At 44.6% G+C, this 13,373-nt stretch overlaps 2 pseudogenes across 1 annotated transcript in view; both read right to left on the bottom strand.

Annotated features, from left to right (window-relative positions):
• Positions 1-1,435: 1,435 nt before the first annotated feature.
• The window catches only part of LOC147700866 (GTPase IMAP family member 7-like), a 102,043-nt pseudogene continuing 90,105 nt past the window's right edge, over positions 1,436-13,373 (bottom strand). Inside the window, exon 3 of the transcript XR_015297361.1 lies at positions 1,436-3,856. The product of XR_015297361.1 is annotated as a GTPase IMAP family member 7-like (transcript). The remainder of the gene's footprint in view (positions 3,857-13,373) is intronic.
• On the bottom strand, positions 10,059-10,540 carry LOC147700867 (ubiquitin-ribosomal protein eS31 fusion protein pseudogene; annotated as a pseudogene).

The raw sequence follows: 13,373 nt of genomic DNA on the forward strand, positions 1-13,373 counted from the left end.
TGGAATCCGGAAACATCAAATAGAAGTAAGACATTTAAAATGGTCAAAAATTTGCCATGATCAGAATCTTTAAGGTAGAAACGTGCAGCCTTTTTTCTCACCACTTTCATGGATTATTTTTTAAATGAAGTTTATCACTGGCAATTATGAAAATTAGCATTTCAGATGAGGGATATCACTGTTGACGGCTTATGACATAATGCCCAGCTTTAAACTTTCATTGGCACAGTCGATGAAGCATTCAGTTTGTGGGTTATCGCTGGAAATGGACCTGAGAAACGGTTTGCTGCCTACAATAAAAAAATACCCATTGTATCTTGCGAGTTGATGCCTCTTCAATTTTTTGGGTATTTTTCACACTCTGACCTCTTGAACTGGGGAAGTGATTGCCCTGGATGTTTGTATATCAATCAAGAGTAAGGCTAAGTGCACCGCTTTTTAGTTAAGTGACTTTGTGGAATGGTAAACAATGTTGTAGTTGATTTTTAGGGAGGCGTGGGTGCTCCTGTAGGTAACGTATCCGTCCGTGTACGTTTATGAAGTACCATGAAATAGTGCACACATCAAAGGTGAGTGCATCCCTGCGTTGGGCACACCACTAGTTCTTCATAGAAGACTCCAAGTGAAACATTTAGTTATAGTTTGAGTTAATTTATTTTTCACAGCTTTTTTAACCTTAGTTTCATTCAATATTGTTTCTTCATATCAAATGCGTTTGCCAAACATTTTGTCTGTACAATACATTCTCTATAGGTTTTTTTAGTCTCTCCAATGCATTTCGGGCTATTTAGCCCTTTATCAAGGAGCTGTAGAAACGCAAATAAACCATAATGTACATCATTACAAAATTCCCAAAACATGGTCATACTATACATTACATTCATAAGATTTAGCAAGTACACACGCTGAAAATAATCATTAAACGAAAATATTGGTACCTAATCAGTGATATATGTTCAAGTGCTCCGGTGCAATAAAGTGCATCATGCATCGCGCTGGGAGTTAATAATGCTTACGTGAGCCGGATTGGGTTGGTTCACCGACTGAAAAAAGTAATAAATTGAGGATGACGACTAACGGCCTCTCGGGCAGGCGTTTTAGAGAAATAATAATGGTACCAAAAAGTGTTTGCGGGTCAACCGCCGACTTACTTGCAAGTTGTTTGGAGGTTAATGCCGAACAGGGGTCAGAAGCTCGGTGTTAGTCATTGCACGTAAGGTGTTTCACGAGGGTCTCACAGCTGTTGGTGGTTCATCAAAGAAACAGTGGAATATGGGAAAACGGGCATCACAGTTGTGTTTCATGTGTCAAAACGATGCAAGATGTATATTGAAGCAGTTAACATACTCAAAGAATTCAGATGCTAGTAGTTAAATATCATCAAAGGGAATGACACGTACATATAAAAACAAGGAATTGTGGCCCCTACAAGTGATTGCCTTGAATACATAATATTTATTTTTTTAGGTCTGCCTGCTGGCATCTTTTGCTGCCAGGCAGACCTCATGTTTCTATTAAATGCAACACTCCGAATATACATTACATACAAAACATACACCTCGCTCAAGACATATACAGAAAGGAGCATTTGGTCACTTCCTTCAGTCATACGACTAAACTGGAGAACCCTCTTATGGTATTGGCTTGCTTGGTTGCCCACAATGTCTTGGACCAGTCCATTGTATAACTCAGACTTGGCTTCACGTTTGAAGAGTGCCATCTGTTGCGGTTCTTTTGCTGATAAAGTGTTGGGATTCCCTCTGTGTCCTGCCTCCCTCTGTGTCTATCCCATCCATGACCAATGTCCCTGACTATCCTAATATAGCCAGCAGGCGTGCACACTGTGTGAATTTGGCAAAATGCATCTGTAGGGGCCACATTTGAATCGTGGGGCATAAGCTTCTTTGCAGAAGAGTGCCAGTACTCATGCTGCGGCTCGCTGCCTCCAGATAGAAATGGACCGCTGCACGCACATCATGCTGCATTTAGACCCAAGCAATACTGCTCAAGTAGACCAGTTAAGCAGGAATAATCGCTATTAGAGGCTGCTATAGTCTTGTCCGTGCAGAGTTTCCCAAGGGTCGACGCAGCTTCACCCTGCTTTTTGCTTTACCACTAGTACCTGACATGGTTCAGTCCTGGGCCCTTGAAAAATGTCTTCCGTGTTTAAAAGGCGATATAAACTGCAGTAGACCCCATGCAAAGCGAGGTCAGACATTTTACACATGAACAATTTGGCTTCTTTGCAAAATAACAGGGGTGGAGCACAGCACACAATATATAACAGAAGCCCTCAAAATACCACAACACATGATATTGAAAGATAACAAAATAACACAATACAATAGAAAACAGGGTAGCAAAACATATCTTTTCAAAGCAAACCTCAACACAATACCATGGCGAAGCATAACTCAACATGAGGTCTCACAGTAAATCACAACGTACCAGAGAATACCATGTCAAAAGCTGAGATACCACAAGATGAGAAAATAAAATAAACCACAACAAAACATACGTCATGCAGGGACCTACCCGTTGCAACAACAAGAGAGAGTTTTCTTTGATTTGATGGCTGCACATTTGCTTGTCTGATACAGCACCTGTCTTCAGCTCTTCTTTTACCCTCCAGTGGGGATGCCATCTTTCAAGAGAGAAATACTGGCCATTGGTTGTTGTTTAAGAGTCTGCAGTGGCCCGGACATAATACTTTGTAGGGCTTTAAACAAAATTGTGTGTATTCATTTGTAACAAGACTTTTCTGCCTTTATTTACTTTTTATTAGTCGGGAACTATAAAAGCGGCTCCTGAACATATTTAAAAGTGTTTTCTATTAATATTTAGTGTTTGAAGTATGCACAGATAAGGGCTAAAATACGGGGCCGCCCTACCTTCACGGTATAACTGAAGACTCCTCCTCCCGCCTTAAAGTAAATCCACAGAGAGGGTTTATTCTGAGTCACTTGCTTTCCTTACGCTCCTCAGCATCAACAACACCAACAGCAAAACCAGCCTCGGCGCCCTCCCGAGCTCCCTCGAGCTTTACTTGGTATTTCCTCTCTGACTCTCGCAGTTTTCTCCTCATTTCCCACGTCACTTCCTGAATGAGTTTGGTTTTCTCGGCGCTCTCCCGCTCTCCCTCTAGATCTTTCATGATGTCCTCACACTGGCGCTCTATGGCCTCCTCTTCCAGCTTCGCTTCCTCGCGGTTCCGCGCATTAACAACCTCCACTGCTTCCTGTAAGCTCTTCTCCACCTGCTGATAGAGCTCCACTGTGTAAAAGGCCCCTCCTTGGAGCCGCAGCGCCGCGTCTATCTGCGCCATGACCTCTGCCCTCTCCTGCGCCCTCGCGCTCTGCTGCTGATGACGCAGTGACGCCCCCGCACCTCTCAATGAGACCCTTTACAGCTGCCCGCGACCCCTGGACGTGGCTCTTTATCGTCCGCCCCCCCAGCCTCTCTTTCCCCGTGAACAGGACCAGCCCGTGCCCCGGGCGCCCTTCTTCAAAGCAGGCAAGTGTTTCCATTCCTTCTGTGATGCTCTGCCCCACGCCCAGCGCAAGAATGATGGCATGAGGGCCGGGTGCAGAGAAAGTGATAAACTTTACACATTCTACCGGACATTCCACCTCAATATCTTCAAGGTCTGGGGGCAAAGCGAACTCTGTAACCAGCAGCCTCCGTCCACCTTGCACACAGCTCCTCTTGGTGCACTCTCCCATCGCTGGTCTGCATTCTAGCTCGCCCTCTCTGCCGAGGAGGGTGTCCAGTGCAGCGTGTGTCCCATCTCCTGTCAGGTCAAACAGGACAATCCTCAGCTCCTCCACCCCTGGGCCGCCGCTGACGTCACAGGCACCTGCAAGGAGCACAACACACAATGGATAAGACACTTTACGGAAGGAGGACCAAGCCATACAGGCCCAGCCCTGAGAACATTAACAAAGCATGACTTGTGCATCTGGTCAACACCCAAGAGGTGAGAAACGGATGCATAAGATTCCATCTATGGAGGGGATATAATAGTAAGAGGGTGGAAAAGGAGTGGGAATTCATGAATTACAGATCAGGTGCAAAAGAAGTTCTGAATACCCATGAATAGGTCCAAGGGGAGAGGAGTTGGCCTAAAGGCTAGCGCTATCGCCCTCGAATCTGGGGAACTGGGTTAGAGTCTCGGCAATGACAGCTGAACATCCTGTGATTCGGAGCATAAAACTTAGTGGAAATTGATGTCGGGGTACTTTAACAGAAATTCCGCAAAACTACACTGATAAAAGCCGATGACAAGGCTTTTTATATGATTGGCTAATGACTGCCTTTACAAAATGTAAATGTTGTCTTTTGTCCTTATTGGCTGTGTTCTTGTTTAGGATGTTAAATACAGGTAAATTAGTAGGTTTTGTAATTTTTCCCTACCTATTATGTAGTATGTAGGTAAAATTGATTATAATGCCTTCTACTTAAAAAAAATATATATTATGACGTAGAGCAACGCTACTTCCTAGAAAATACAGTGCCCCCCCCCCAAAAAAAATATAAGATCATGTCTTGGAACACAGCTGGTTTAAGGTCTAAGATAAATGACACTGAATGATGTCATTCAGTGGATGGATTTCATTTATGCCTGTTTCAGGAAACCTGGTCGGTTGAGCAGGTACACAGGGGGTATTTTACTACCTTTAACATAGAGGCCAGGCAGTCTGCAGCAGGCCGTCCTGCAGGAGGACTTCTAATTTGGGCCAAAACCTCTTTAGCATGTAAAATGAGGGTGCTGAAAATAGGCTTAGAAGAGATACTTGGCCTAGAATTGAACTCCTTGAAAGAAAATATCCATCTCAGATTGGTTAATATTTATAATCGTTTTAATAGTCCCCATAGGACATCAGACAAGATAACCACACTATCCAATTACATTGACACAATCAAGGGGAAGTACCAACTCATAGTCGCTGGAGACTTTAATATAACTTTCGAACCAGTTGATTACATACAATTACTTACAAGAGTTATTGTATGGAGAAGATCAATCTAGGGGGTTGTAAAGCTCCAGATCCCAGCTATTAAGAAATGCGCTACAGTTGGGCAACAGGTTCTAACATTTACCCTCACCCATGGGGTTCGAGCCTGTAATGGTTGGACACACTCAGACAGTGAAGCCTGCCACACGCAGGGGAAGGTTAAGAGCAGAAGTTAAGAGCAGGGTCAATTATATTTTGGTTGATCTTGATCTATGGCCCAACGTTAAGGACTTTGCTGTATTGGAACGTGAGGAGAGCGACCATAACACTTTGGCACTCACGCTGACTGGTCTTGCAATCTTGCATGGACAATCCCGGCACAAAATGGTCCCTGCTATACCCTCCAATAATAACAAAAGAGTAAATTGGCCGCAGGTTTTAGCTGATGCAAGCCATCTCCCTAAAATGTATTCCCAGGTAGCACATTTCCTCCCTGCTATGAGCAATCCGGTTGCCAGTGTAGTTGACATTATGGCCAATTTTCAGCAACTGACTCGTACACGTAGACTGCTCTTTAACAACAGTGTAATCCAAAATTATTTGAGCGTAGCACTGCACAGTGGTATAATGAGGTCTGCAAAAAAGCGAGGGATGCTCTAATTGTGGCTTTTAAGACAGAATCTCGGTTAGATATTAAAAACAACAGGAACCTATATAAAAAGTCACAAGCTAAGGCTAAAGGGGATTGGGAAACCGAAAACTGGCGCCTACTAATAGAAGCGTCAAGGCAGAAGGATAGCCAATTATTCTGCCATCTTTTATCGAAAGGGACACCCAAACAGAGAACAGAAACAGATTTCTATATACAGCCCCACTTTTGGGAGGAGTATTTCATGATCCTCTTTGCAGGCAAACTGGATGTCTAATGTAATGTTTTTGTTTTATTTACACATACATGTACTTGTCTTATGGCTTATTGAAACAGTAGTGTTTGAGGAGGGTGTGCAGTTCCTATGTGACAGGTGGGGGGGTTGGGGAGAGTGAAGGGGAAAGAGAGGTCTTTCAACGTGCTGCCCTCACACACCCCAAGAGGTGTCATGCTTCATCATAGGGTCGGTGCCCCTCGTCGGGCCGGCACTGCAATGCCCGACGTGCTCATGAAATCGGGGCTCTTTATCAAGGATCTTTTGAGTCTGAAGCCGTTTGGTGCATGCAGGTGTGGGGGCTGGGTAGTACACAGTGAGGTAAGATAAAATGGGTCTAGGGCAGTCCTTTGCAGTAAATTTTAATGAAAAAGGTAGCTCTAGCCTAAGTAAAACAAGTGTGTGCCCCTGTGGGGGATTTATAATGTTCCTAAGGGGCAATCTAAGTGTGTACGGTCAACATGTTTCGTGCCTGTATTAGCCCCTAACGGGTCAATTTGCACTTCTTCAGGATCGTTGATAAGTGAAGTGAATGGGTGCACTACCACCTGGTATTCGAAAATTGGAAATGAATTACAAGGGGTGGTTGGAACCCTAGTTGAGGTTCACTGGGGTAAAAGTAGACCTGTAAGGGGAACAAAAGGAGGGTGTTTTTTTTTGAACGTTCAAGTAGGTGTGAGGCATTGCAATATCACATATGTCAACACTAAATTCAAAGTTGCTGGTGGAATTCCAGAAACTAATAAAAGAACAACTCATCATGTGAAAAAACAATCAAGGTCTATAATTTAGCTGCAGAGGTATGATTTAGCTAAAAGGGTCTATAAATAGCTAGTTGCAAGGTAATGGCCAGTGCATATGAGCTTTGTAAAATGCATCAATGCGGTGTCCTGCTAACAAGTAATAGCACTATTAGCCATTTCATCAGTGAGCTGCAGGGATATGATAATACAAAGTTTCCAGGGTGCAGAGGCATTTTTACCAGGTGGTAGCCGATCACGTAGTGGGGAGCCAAGGTGGGGATGGGATCATGGAAGGAACGAGTACTAAAGTGCTGGTAGATACGGGAAGGCTGGTGGTGGGAGGCAGGAAAAAAGGAAGGGCGTTAGTGAGACGCATGGAAATAATCATTGTGAGTAAATGCCAGGCCCGAATTTGAGAAGCCATGTTGAGGCGAACAAGCTGTTGGAAGGTTACTGACCTGAAGCACGACTGGAGGCAAGCTATAGTGTGGCCAACATACAAGTTAAGAATAAGAGGAGTCAGCTTGTTTGCCAAAGCGCGTGGCTGTGTAGGGAGTGAGCGGGGAGTACTGACAAGCTTGGACCAACATGGAACACTCAACATGCTTAGAACGTGTTGGAACAATCACAGGTCAACCATTACGCTGTGTGTGGAAACCCGGCAAGCTGGTCTTGTTGTTAAGCTGGCAGCTTACTAACCAGACACGCAACGCTGAAAGGAAAGTTCTCGGGTAGTGGTCTGTACATGTGTGTGGAGACACGGGGACCCAGGTGCGGGTGGGCTTAAGTTGAATGCCACAAGAAAAAATTGAAATAGAACACCTTCAAATTGGAAAACTTCCACTGGCTTCGTATAATTGCACATGTACGTGATTGCCAATCGGTAAACATGTTGACCGGTAAATGCACATAACAGACAGCCACTAACATTAACATTAACATTAAAGGAGAGCCATAGCCGATTGGTGAAATATTATACAAACACGACTCACCCCTAGAGAAACCGTCATGGGCCGACGGGAAAGGCCGGAGTAAAACGTTACTCCGGAAGTCTGAAACACAATAAAATAGAAATAGTAGTAAAGACAGCCGGTATGCATGCTGAGTAACTCGGCTTACCGGAAAAGCAAGGTGGCATGCTGAAGTGGCGGAATACTTACAGGTTCTCATAAGCAACTTGCCGATATATCCTACCCATGCTCCTGGGCTCCTTGTCAGGTGGTTCCGGTTGAGGATATTTATGTGGAAGGCTAGACCGGCAGAAAAGGGCGGCCATCTTGGAGGAAAAAGTTTGAAGTTAAAAACTTTATGGAGTGCAAGAGATCGCTGTTGGGAAGCAGTGGGCAATAGGGTTATGAAGGTTGTGAGTAACCTGTGGTGTAGTGGGTATAGTGACACTCTCGGGGGGGCTCTGATGGGGGCCAAGAGAAAGTGGGTGTGGGTATAAAAATACCCAGAGAGGTCTGTGGATGTACACTGAGTGAAAGGAGTTGATTGGCCAGTGGCATCGCTAGGGAGAATACCTCAGTGAAGGGGGTAGACCAGGAGGTGCGAAACTAGAGGAGAACGAAACTGAGATGGTTTTGTCCCAATGGTCTGTTGGACAGGAGTTACCATCGTAGTTCAGAGAAAGGTTGGAAAACTGGTAAACTGACTGGTAGATAGTAGGGTCAGAGGTAAATGTGGTTGGCTTCAGTGGGTCAGTTCTGCTCAGGGGATATCATCGTTAAGGCCCATGTGTGTGTCCCTAACTTGAAAACCCAACATTGTTCCTTTCTGAAGAGTGCCTCCTTAGTGATTGTGGGGAACGCCTCAATGATTTTCCAATGTAACTCATTGGCTGAATGATTGGATTCCAGGAAATGGGTGCACATCTTGGTGTTAGTTTTCTTGCACCAAAGATTGCTCCTATGTTCTGTGATCCTTGTTTTTACAGCAGGTGTTGTCATCCCTATGTATTGGAATCGGCAGGGGCATGTTATTAAGTAGATGCAATTTTGAGTATTACAGTTCGTGTGTTTGTTTTGGGTCCACTTCCAGCTGTTGGTCAATGAGATACTTTTAGTGGCTCAAGTGAATGGACAGACTGTGCATTAACCACAGGGGTAGTGTCCAGTGACAGGTGGCAGGTCCCAGAGCGTATTAGGGGCTCTGGGGTTTTGCTTTTTTGGTCCGGTGTTCACTAATAGGTCTTTAATGTTGACTGTCCTTTTGAAAGCGAAACCTGGTTTGCTGATGCTTCTTTCGCCGGTCTACAAAATTCTCCAGTATTTATTAACAATTCTTTTTAACTGGTTGGATTCTGGTGTAAAGGTGGTGACACATGTGATGATATCAGTGGCAGGTTTGGTGTGTGTTTCTAGAAGGCTTGGGCGGTCAGAGTTCCTAGCTCTTTTTTGTGCATTCTTTACGATTCTGGGGGGTACTGTCTCTTGATCAGGTTGGTACTGAGTTCTGCTGCTTGTTTTTTGTAGTCTTCAACATTGCTGCAATTTCCACGGATGCATAGGAATTGCCCATAGGGTAGATCCTCCCTCAGTGCCCTTGGATGAAAACTTTGGTACAAGAGGGGACTATGGCTATCAGTTGGTTTTTTGTATGTTATTGTCTCCAGCTTGTTGGTTGTTTTTTTGATCATAAAATCTAGGAATGGGAGTTCTTGTTCAGAGCAATTTGCGGAGAAGTTGAGATACGGGTTGAGGGTGTTGATCCAATGGAGGAATTCATGGATGATATCCCTATCTCCTCACCAGAAGATCAAGATGTCGTCGATATAACGTTTCCAAAGGAGAACGTTATTCGAAAAGGGATTAGACTCAGTGAGGACATACCTTGCCTCGAAGTCCGACATGTAGAGACATGCCAGACTAGGGGCAAAGGTACTGCCCATTGACGTATCCTGTGTCTGGTGAAATAATTGGTCTTCAAACTGAAAGAAATTTTCAGTGAGTGCTATGTGGGCACATTCCAACACAAAGCTAATGGGGGTGGGTGAGGTCCAAGTTGTTTCCAATAGTATTTCTTCTACTACCTCCAGTATGTTGATTTGGGGGGTGTTGGTGTAGAGGGCCTCCACATCCAGTGTGAAGAGTAGATCTGGGAGGTGGCCCTCTGTGTTAGTTGTTTCAATTAATTTTAAAACAACCCTAGTGTCCTTGAGGAAAGTAGGTGTTTTGCGAACCAGTTGTTGGAAAAAAAATTCACAGAATTTAGACAAGGGTTTCAAGACTAACCCTATGCCCGAAACTATGGGTCTACCGGGAGGTGGAGTGACCCTCCTGTGGATTTTGGGCAGGATGTAAAAATAGGGCAGTCTAGGATTTGGGTTGCTAAGAAATTCTGTCTCATTTTTGGTGATCCATCCCTGATTGAGGGCCGCTGTGACCGTTGATAGTATTCGGGTCTGCAGGCTTGGGTTGGGGTCTTGGGTAAGAGGGGTGTAGTACTGAAGGTCAGACAACACTGTAATGTCTATCGAAGTGGCTGGCCATGAAACTTCCAGCACCACACTCTTCAGATGGATACTCGCGGTGCAGACGGTGAATCTTTACATTCTCGTCAACCTTGTAATATTTAAGCACAGCAAGTTTAACCTTCTTTCTCTTATGCTTGCTCTTTTTGGAAGTGGTGTAAGACTTCTTCTTTCTTTTCTTTGCACCACCACAAAATCTTAGTACAAGATGAAGAGTAGATTCCTTTTTAATGTTGTAATCAGACAAAGTGCGTCCGTCTTCCAGCTGTTTCCCAGCAAAAATCAGTCGCTGCTGATCAGGAGGAATTCCTTCCTTATCCTGAATTTTAGCCTTCACATTTTCGATTGTATCAGAAGGTTCAACCTCTAGGGTGATTGTTTTGCCCGTCAGGGTCGTCACGAAGATCTTCATGGCGGCCGCTCCACCTCCTCCCAATGGCGGACGGCGAGAAACCTAGACTCACCTAGACTCACTGGTAAATTGTACAAATCCTCCATATATGGAAGAGATTGCCTTTACAATAGAGGAAACTGATACTGATATTAATTCTTTGCAGGATGGGAAAGCTCCAGGCTTAGACAAGCTTTCAGGAGACCTGTACAAAGCAGAGCCTACAATGTAGGGACCACTGTTACAAATGGCTTTTAACGCCATTCTGCCGGGTGGTGATATTCCGGAGTCCTGGAAAGGCGTGGAAATCCTCTCAATTTTTAAAAAGGGGGAAAAGGGCACATCTGCAAACTACAGGCCCTTCAGCCTTATAAATGTTTCACAAAAGATTTTCTGCAAAATCATCCTAACTCGGATCCAAGTTTGGATCAAGGAGAATAACATTTTATCAAACCTGCAGGCCGGATTTAGGGCTTCTACTAGCAATCTGGACCAAGTTTTCAGATTTTTAATGCTTATATGGAAGGAAGTGAGTGTTAGAGGGGGGCTCATTTGTATGTTGTATTTGTGGACCTAAGATCAGCCTTCGTTTCTAAAGATCGCACCCAACTTTGGACTGCCTTTAGAGACCTTGGTGTTCCAAGGTGTTCCTTGGTGTGCCACCTGACCTTCAGGAAAAAATTAAAAACCATACTTTTTCCTAAACCCGACTAGTTCTTTATGACTCATGTACTAGCCCACCGTTTACTCCAGAAATCCCAGCGCCGTGATATCCTATCCAGGATGAATGTTGCGCTTTAGAAGTAACTTAACATTAACATTAACTTATTCACTCAAAATCCTGATTCGTTTACACCAAGGTAATTACGCTAAAGTGAGGTGGAACCTACATGGCAGCCTAACAAATTATATTTCTGTCTGTAAGGGAGTTTGACAGGGCTGTGTTCTCGCCCCAATAGTATTCACCTTGTTTATAAATGGGTTAATAGTAGAATTATATGATTTTGGAGCGATCCACCCAAATTAGCTGGGAGCCCCGTGCTTTCACTGCTTTTTGCAGACAATACGCTATTCATAGCCACGACGCCAAAGGGTATTCAGAACATCTTAAACAAGTTCGCAAAAGCCTGTAAGGACAGGGACTTGGAAATCAACTGCCGAAGACTAAATACGTGGCGTTTAACCCCTACAAATCAAATAAGGGTGAACTGAGGTTGGGCTCTCAAACATTAGAACAGGTTAATTATTTGACTACTTGGGAGTCGGAATCAGTGACAGGCTGATCTGGTCACCCCAAATTGAAAAGAGCGCATTAACTCTCTGTAGGAAGGTGGAATCTGACTACATGGTTGTCCCCACTTTTCCTCTGGTGTTTTGATGGTTTATGACCTAGTATGGCTGTGATCCTGCTATTCAGGACCCCGGCCTAGCTGCTTCCTCTCTAAATTGATTGCATATACTTTAGGTACACTCCAGTATGGTTACTGGGGTACCCTTGTGAGTCCCTAGTATATGGTACACTAAGTACTAAGGGCATAGGTACCCCAGAGGCCTACCAGGGGCTGCAGCATGTATTATGCCACCCCTGGGAAGCCTTCCAAAATGGCATCACAGGACTGCTGCTGTAGCCTGGGTAAGGTGGTGCATGCACCCCTTACTACGATATAGGTTACCTATAGTATCTTCAATCACTGACACATATAAACCTATCAGTCACTCCTTTGGCAGGCCTTATCAGTCCTGAAGGCAGAGTTCTTGGTTTTGCGTGAGAGGGTGCCCATGCATGAGCTGGGCCCCTCTGCAGCTTTTGGAGCCTATTCTCTGAGGCTGTTCTGTGATGCAGCCAGACCATATACTCTTAAGTGCATTATAACCTTGTGGTAAATGCTAACTTTGGAATGTCTGGTGTCAGACCTGGCACAGGGGTAGAATTCCACCCTTCTAGAGGAAGAGACATACCGGTACACCCGGTACCAGTTTAAAAGAGCCCTGGCATCACAAAATGGATGCTACAGACACAAGTCTGCTTCCTACTGCTGACCGAAACTCCGGCAGGGGAGGCCTGGACAATAGGTTTCCTGTCACAGGGTAACCACCTCCCAGACAGGCTTTACTGTATTGGGGCCGGGTGGGTGCACTCTGAGAGTGCGTTTAAGTCAGCACTTGGGGCACATTTGGCGTCTCTGTGCATAGCCCAGTTCAAACCAGTTGCAGGGGCTACTAGCCCCTGCTCTGGCATAAAACTGGACAAAGGAAATGGGTGTAACCACCCCTCTTTCCAGACCCTCCCATAGGTGGGTCCCCAGAGTATGTCCAACCCCTTTTCTTAGTATTAGTAAAGGAACCCTGGCAACAGGACTTTAGATTACACTTGGACAAAACTATGAAACGGAATCCTGGAACTTCGACGCTCCACTAAAGACTAGAAGATGGAAAAATTTCCCTTGGGATCAAGGAGTGACTCCCCTGCTCAAGCAGGCACCAACAAAGCATTTGCCGGTCTGCATCTCCGAGGGCCAATCTTTAGAATTCTGCGGTTTAGATCTAGACACGGATTGCTTCTCACATGGACAATTCTCTGTTGAGTGTTCTAGAGTCGGCAAACCAGAGTATCTCTATATCTGCACAGACAATGGAACAACAAAAACATATTGTATACCCACAAGCATTGTGAAATTAAACTTTTACAAACGTGCGCTTACTCTTTTCTTTTTCTTCCATTTAACCAGACTGAGCCACAGCAACGTGTGGCCGGGTATAGCTAGTATTAGCTAATATTAAAGGTGAAGCAGCATCAGTGGCGATCCGCCAAAAACGAAGAGAATTTGATGTAACTGAGCAACCTCAAGAACTAACCAGAATAATTGAAAAATCCTATGAAGAACTAGG

The sequence above is a fragment of the Lissotriton vulgaris genome, chromosome 7 (assembly GCF_964263255.1).
Source record: "Lissotriton vulgaris chromosome 7, aLisVul1.2, whole genome shotgun sequence".
Taxonomy (NCBI): domain Eukaryota; kingdom Metazoa; phylum Chordata; class Amphibia; order Caudata; family Salamandridae; genus Lissotriton; species Lissotriton vulgaris.